Genomic DNA, 7,077 nt, shown 5'->3' with positions numbered 1-7,077 from the left:
TGCCCCCAATCCCTCCCAGCATCAGAGTCTTTTCCAATGAGTCAACTCTTCACATGAGGTGGCCAAAGTACTGGAGTTTCAGCTTTAGCATCATTCCTTCCAAAGAAATCCCAGGGCTGATCTCCTTCAGAATGGACTGGTTGGATCTCCTTGCAGTCCAAGGGACTCTAAAGAGTCTTCTCCAACACCACAGTTCAAAACCATCAATTCTTTGGCGTTCAGCCTTCTTCGCAGTCCAACTCTCACATCCATACATGACCACAGGAAAAACCATAGCCTTGACTAGACGGACCTTTGTTGGCAAAGTAATGTCTCTGCTTTTGAATATGCTATCTAGGTTGGTCATGACTTTTCTTCCAAGGAGTAAGCGTCTTTTAATTTCATGGCTGTAATCACCATCTGCAGTGATTTTGGAGCCCCAAAAAATAAAGTCTGACACTGTTTCCACTGTTTCCCCATCTATTTCCCATGAAGTGATGGGACCAGATGCCATGATCTTTTCTGAATGTTGACTTTTAAGCCAACTTCTTCACTCTCTTTCTCTTTCATCAAGAGGCTCTTTAGTTCCTCTTCTCTTTCTGCCATAAGGGTGGTGTCATCTGCACATCTGAGGTTATTGATATTTCTCCCGGCATCTTGATTCCAGCCTGTGCTTCTTCCAGCCCAGCGTTTCTCATGATTTAGGGGAAGCTACACATCCATGAGCATGGGATGAAGTCTATAAACTGTGAAGAACATAGACTGTGTCACAGCTATGCCACAATTATCTAAATGCATAATTTTAGGTGATAAAAAGCTCGAGAAATCACATTTACACGCTGTTTCTAGTCAGATCACACAAAATAAATCTGATCCTTCATCCCTTCTTCTCCCTAATGTGTTTAGTTGCTCAGTTGTGTCCCACTCTTTGAGACCCCATGGACTGTAGCCCGCCAGGCTCTTATGTCCACGGGATTTTCCAGGCAAGAATAAATATTTTTTAAAAGATTTTTTCCGATGTGTACCATTTTAAAAGTCTTCATTGAATTTGTTACAATATTGCTTCTGCTTTGCGTTTTGGTTTTTTTGTCTGCGAGGCCGGTGGGAGCTGAGCTCCCCGACTAGGGCTCAAAATCGCACGGGAAGGTGAAGAATACGACCCCAGCTCTGAATGGACCAGCAACGGACCAACACAAAATGATCACGTCTCCAGCCCACCTTGCAGGCAGGCAGGTGCAGTCGGGGGGCCAGGTGACCCCCTCCTGGTCAGTTCAGTTCGGTTGCTCAGTCGTGTCTGACTCTGTGAGATGTAAGTAGAGATCAGTCAGGTGGGGCTCTGACAAAGCTGCCATGTTTTTAATCTAAGAGGAGGATTTGACCCAGATCCTGTACCTCCTCTGCCCTCCTCCAGGGCTGAGCACAGCGTGCCAGGCAGTCAAGTAGCCGTGAGTTTGAAAGTCACGCACCAAAGTGGGAGACAAGGAAACTGGTCATTGGTGACTTCCTGGAACGAGTCCTCCTCTGGACTTCTTTTTACCCAAGGAAAATAGAAGCTGTAGCCGGCAAAGCCACTGGAGTCTGGTACTCGTTACTTGCAGCCAAACCCAATCCTGGAGATAAAGTTAACTTACCACAGAGAGTGTGTTGCTTGAATCTTTTTGCAACAGAGCTATCTTTAAGTATTATTAAGTTGTGGGGCTTCCCTAGTGGCTCAGATGGTAAGAGAATCTGCCTGCAATGCAGGAGACCCAGGTTTGACCCCAGTCGAGAAGATCCCCTGAAGAAGGGAAAGGCAACCCACTCTAGTGTTCTTGCCTGGAGAATTTCATGGACAGAGGAGCCTGGCAGGCTACAGTCCATGGGGTCGCACAGAGTGGGACACAACTGAGCAACTAACACACATGCATACACACATTATTAAGTTGGGAGGTATATATATATATATATATATATATATATATATGGTTGGTTTGTTTGTTTGTTTAGCTCTGTCGGGTCTCAGTTGTGGTGTGTGGGCTTAGTTACCTGGAGGCAAGTGAAATCTTAGTTCTCTGATCAGAGATCGAACCCAAGTCCCCAGCGTTGCAAGGCAGATTCTTAACCACTGGATCACCAGGGAAGTCCCAAGTTGGGAGTTTTTTTAATTAAAATATAAATCAAATATAGCTGCAATTCATGGGTCGCAAAGAGTCAGACACGACTGAGCGACTGAACTGAACTGATAGCCCATCAGGCTAGAGACTCTGCGGCCCCTTGATGGTAATTTTCAAAATGCATTTGCCGGTTGGCTCCGGTTTTTCTGACCCAGGAAAAAATGCCAAGGGGAAATGGAAGTGCACCAAGAGGCTGTCCCCTGCCCGCCTGAGGGGGAGGCTGGGGTGCTGACTGCACAGAAAAAGTTCCATCTTCCTAATAAGAGGGCTCAGGCTGTGCCTCTGACCCCGGAAGGGAGGCTCAGGGGTCATCTGGGCTGTCTCTCGCTTCACGGCTGAACCCTGTGGCCCTCCAGCCCAGACATGCGACCCCCCCCCCCCGCCCCCAGGCAGTGGCCCGGCCACCTCTCCCACTTGTTTGTCCTCCTCTTCCCAGAAGCAGGGTGCTCCCTTTATCTCAGGCCAAAGTCCCCTGGGGGCGAGGATGGAATGTCACCTGTCCTCATGGGGTTGATGAGTCATCTCATACTGGTCGGAGGCCACACAGCTGACCTGACCTCTCCCTTTCGCCCCCCTCCCCAGCCTTCTCCTGCAAGTGGGGAAGGATGGGCATATTGCCAGAAAAATCATCATGGTGACAGCCACCATCTCTGGGGTGCTGACGTAGAACCAGGCGCTGGGAGGTTAATGACACAGCCTGGGACTGAGACCCCTGGGTTCAAACGCTGGTTCCAACTCGTCCTAATCCGGTGGCCCCGGGAAGTCAGTGAATCCCCCCCGGATCTCCATTTGTTCATTCAGTAAACCTTTAATGAGTAAGCACTCTGCACCAGACCCGGAGGTGATGAGGTGCTGCAGTGACTCCCCAGAAACAGTCCTGCACTGGTGGGCAGTGGGTAGAGAGATTCCAACCTACTATTACTAACAATATTAATAAGGCTCCACATGCCAGCTGGTGATGGGCGCCATGGGCATCATGGGTGCCATGGTGATGGGCGCCAAGCTGTGCTCATGAAAGGGCTTGTTCCTGTAAGCAGGGTGGTCAAGAAAGGCCCTGGAGACATTCACCTCTGAGCAAAGACCTGAAGGTGGTGAAAGAGGAGCCATGTAATTATCCTTAGGAAGAGAGTCCCAGGCAGAGGGAACAGCAAGTGCAAAGGCCCTGGGGCTGAAGAGTGCTTGATGTGTTCCAGGAGCAGGGGGCAGGCTGGTGTGGCTGGAGAGGACTCATCAGAAGGCAAGGCAAGGGTCAACTGTGGGGACCTACGGGCCACCGCCAGGACCTCGTCTTTCACTCTGGGCGACGTGGGAGCCATGGCAGGGTGTTGAGCATGGGAGAGACGTGAACTGACTTCCTTTTCGGGTAGGGGGAAATGGCAGGATGGAGGAGATAGTTTGGAGGACTCTGGAATAATCCTCCGAGCAAGTTTCTGGTGACTCACGCCGGGGTGGGGCTGTGGAGGCGGGGGACGTGATCAGATCCGGATGCCTTCTGAAGGCTCATGGATGGAAAGTGGGGCAGAGAGGGTTGGAGAAAGAGAGGAGTCAATGAGGACACTCAGGTTTTGGGCCTGAGTCCCTTGAAAGACAGAGGTGGGCTCTTTCTGAAGGGAAGAAGACTGCAGCAGGGGTGAGATCACGCAGGGAGTTGAAGAGGTTCCGTTTCTTACCTGGAGGCTGAGTCATCCATCAGGCCCTGCTGTCACAGCTGGATATTCAGGCCTGAGTTCAAGGGAGGCATCCTGGCAGGAGGTGTATGTTTGGAAATTTTTAGCATGGAGGTGGTATTTAGAGACTTGGTTTCTTCATCTGTAAAGTGGGAATTAAACAGCATCTGCTTTGCAAGGTTGCTGTGAATTTGAGTTAATAAGCATTGAGAGCTCCCATGCAGATAGCAAAACGCAGGTAAATGTTTGTTCTAGGACAGTCCGTGAGATTGCTAAGAGTCGGACACGACTGAGCGGCTCATATGACCTACCTAGTAATTCCACACCCATCCCACTGAATCCTCGTGAGGTCACTGTCCTCGTCACCATCTTTGATTTTATGGAGAAGGAAATGGAAGCTCAGAGAGGGGAGGGGACTGATCCAAGGTCACACAGCCAGCAAATGGCACAGCGGGGATTCACAGGCTGGCTTTAGGGTCCCTCTTTTGACCGTGCCTCCTGTTGCCTGCATTCCCAGCACCAGGCCCTGGGATCCTAAACTGACCAGACCCGGGGAGGTTCACCGTGGAACACCAAGACGATCAGGAGAGGAAACAACTCTGGGGGAGTCGGGCCCTGAGCCCGCCTGCCTAGGGGCCCCGAGTGCAGCAGGGCTGCTGAGCTGGTTTAGACTTGTGGTGAAGAGAAGCAGTGGCGCTAGCCCACCCGAATCCAACCTCAGCCCCACTCCTCACTAGCCATGGGGCCCTGGAGGTAGGACGCAGCCACCTTGTGCCTCAGTTTCCCCCACTGTAAAGAAGGGTAACGGAGGACTAAGTGGGTTGGTTCCCGCAGGGTGTTTAGAACAGGCCGGGAAGCCCAGCAGGTGCCTCCCCAAGGCAGGCCCCTGCCATCACGGCTGGCGCTCCAGCTTGGCTTCCGCTAAGCGTGCACTCGCAGGCCAGGGCCTCCTGCCATTCCCGCGTCTCCCTCCGCCTCTTGCTCTTCCGCGTCTTTGGATTTCTCACCCTGAGCCTGCAGTTCCTCCTGCCCCTAGGTGGGGAGCGTGATAATGACCAAGGTGGGGGGCGACCAGATGCGGTGCCTGTGAAGGACTCCAGGTTAGTGCTGTGCCTGGCTCAGCGTCGGTGCTCATCACCGGAAACTCAGCCGCGTCCCCTGGAGGCTGGATAAAAAAGCGTTTTCACAGCGGGACACTTCTCAGCCGCGAAAGAACCGGCTAGTGACGCTTGCAGAAGCACAGCGGATCTCGCAGGTGTTACGCTGAGTGTAGGAAGTGTGTGCAGAGGAGCACACACTGTGACTTCCTCTATTTGAAATTCTAGGTGGGACAAAGCTAACCTATGATGCGAAACAGGATGACCTAGGATGACAGTGCAGAGACCTGCGGTCATCTGGGGCTGAGGCTGGTTTGGAAAGGAGCATGAGGGAACTTGGCCTTTGGGAGATTTGTATCGTGTTTTAGGTGGTTGATTCTTGAGTGCATCTGTCGGAACTCATCGAACAGAACCCATCACCATCTGTGCATTTTATTCTATGTCCATTATTTCCCACTTACTTTAAAAGGTAGAAACATTTTGCTGTCGTTTCAAAAGTGTATTATTATTTCTCTGTTGTATGGCCATTCAGACCTCCCCTGGCCCCGCTTTCCCTGCCTCTGGTCCCGTCAAAGGCCTCTGGCACGTGAGCGAGATGGCCTGGCATTGCAGAAAGAGCTCTCAGACCCAGGTCACAAACCTGCCTCTTCCTTGCTGTCTGCCTCAGATGGTCATGTAAACCTCGGGTTCCTCATCTGTTAACTGGAACCACTACCGGTTACAACTGATACTGAACAGCTAATACTGGCGCCCAGCTCGTGAGATTGTTGCCGGAGTTCAGACTGATGTGAGGTGCAGAGGCCATGGATATTGGAGGCTCACAAACACGAGCAGACAAACAACACAGAGAAGCTGGGAGAGGGTGGGGGGATTGAGGGGAGGGGTCTGGAGCCAGGCCACAGCTGCAGGGGTGCAAACCCTACTCCTTGGGGTAGTCCCTAACCTCTCTGTGCCTCAGTTTCTTTACTTGTAAAGCTAGAATGATAACTCCTAGCCATAGGGTTGGTGTTTTGAAGGTTTAAAGAGATAATCCGTGGCGAGTTAGGACAGAAAATTGCTGTCCTTGTTTTCAGGGATGGAAGGAAAGGAGCTCGCAACCTGCAGGGGGAGGGGAGTGGGGGTGGAGCGCTAATTTGGAGGGACCAGTCCCATGAACGGTGGTCCCAGCCTGGGTCACAGGGACCCTTGAAGGTGGAGTGGCGGGCGGCCCAGCCTCAGCAGAGCTGGGTCACGAGCTGCCAGGCATGTTCCTGGCTCCTTGGGTCGGCCCCCACGGCTGGAACACATTGCTTCCTTCCTCTGTTCTAGGTGCCAGACCAGCCCAGAAACCGCCTGATGTCAGCAGGCCTGCCCGCCCTCTGATGGGGAGGAAGTGGGCGGGTGCCCTGGGCACAGATGAGCCGGCCAGACGTACCCCGAGGCGGCACAGTCAGGGCGACGCAGGCACCACGCACCCCCCCGCTTACGGAGCTGGCCCTGGCTCGGCTTGTTCCCGCCAAGAGACTTCGGGGCTGCTTGGGGTCAGGGTGGGGAGATCCAGGGGCGTGTGGCCCATCTCTGCTCTTCTAAACACAGCCAAGGACCGGCTCCCAGGGGCCTTGGCCTTCAGAAAGGGTGGGCACCCCAGGAAGCATGGCTTGGGGTGTCTGTGGGTGTCCACTGTGTGTGCATTTGGCTTATTGTGTAAGGATGTGTAAGCATGTGAATGCATGGCTTTAAGAAGGTGAATGAGTGTGTGTATGTGCGTGCATGTGTGTGTGACTGACCGTGGATGTGAATGAGTAGGTATTTGTGTGCTCTGAGTGAGGGTGCCGGATGGGGAGACACGTCTATTGCTGAATGTACAAAATGCTCGGGCATGTGAGCGTGCGTCGGGGTGTATGAATGACAAAAGGAGTGTGTTTTTAATTGTATGCATGGTGTGTGTGTGTGTCTGTGTGTATGTCCAGGTCTGCATCTCCAGCGCAGAGTATGTCTGAATGTGTGCTTGGGAGCAAGTGTATTCCTGACTCTGTGTGTGTGTGTGCACGCACACATACTAGGCACGCCCACTGTTGTGAAAAATATCTGCAAGGAACCTCTTTTGCATACAAAACTCCACTCCCTTGCACAAGAATGTTCAGGGATGCGCGGGGTCAGCAGGTCAATGCATTTAGAATCTTAACTTTGAAGGAGCCAATG

General features: G+C 52.3%; 1 long non-coding RNA gene across 2 annotated transcripts; it reads right to left on the bottom strand.

Moving 5' to 3' along the window:
- Positions 1-594: 594 nt before the first annotated feature.
- Positions 595-4,991, bottom strand: LOC123329121. Of its 2 annotated transcripts, none has more exons than XR_006544291.1 (3): positions 4,807-4,991; positions 3,803-3,941; positions 595-725 (listed from the first exon to the last, which is right to left on the bottom strand). It is a non-coding gene; the product is annotated as an uncharacterized LOC123329121 (long non-coding RNA). The 2 variants fall into 2 exon arrangements; XR_006544290.1 differs by lacking the exon at positions 595-725 and adding an exon at positions 1,072-1,279.
- Between the last annotated feature and the right edge of the window lie 2,086 nt (positions 4,992-7,077).

Source organism: Bubalus bubalis, chromosome 14 (genome assembly GCF_019923935.1).
Source record: "Bubalus bubalis isolate 160015118507 breed Murrah chromosome 14, NDDB_SH_1, whole genome shotgun sequence".
Classification (NCBI taxonomy): Eukaryota; Metazoa; Chordata; class Mammalia; order Artiodactyla; family Bovidae; genus Bubalus; species Bubalus bubalis.
Note: the sequence above shows the minus strand (reverse complement) of the source record. Positions and strands in the feature narration are given on the sequence as shown.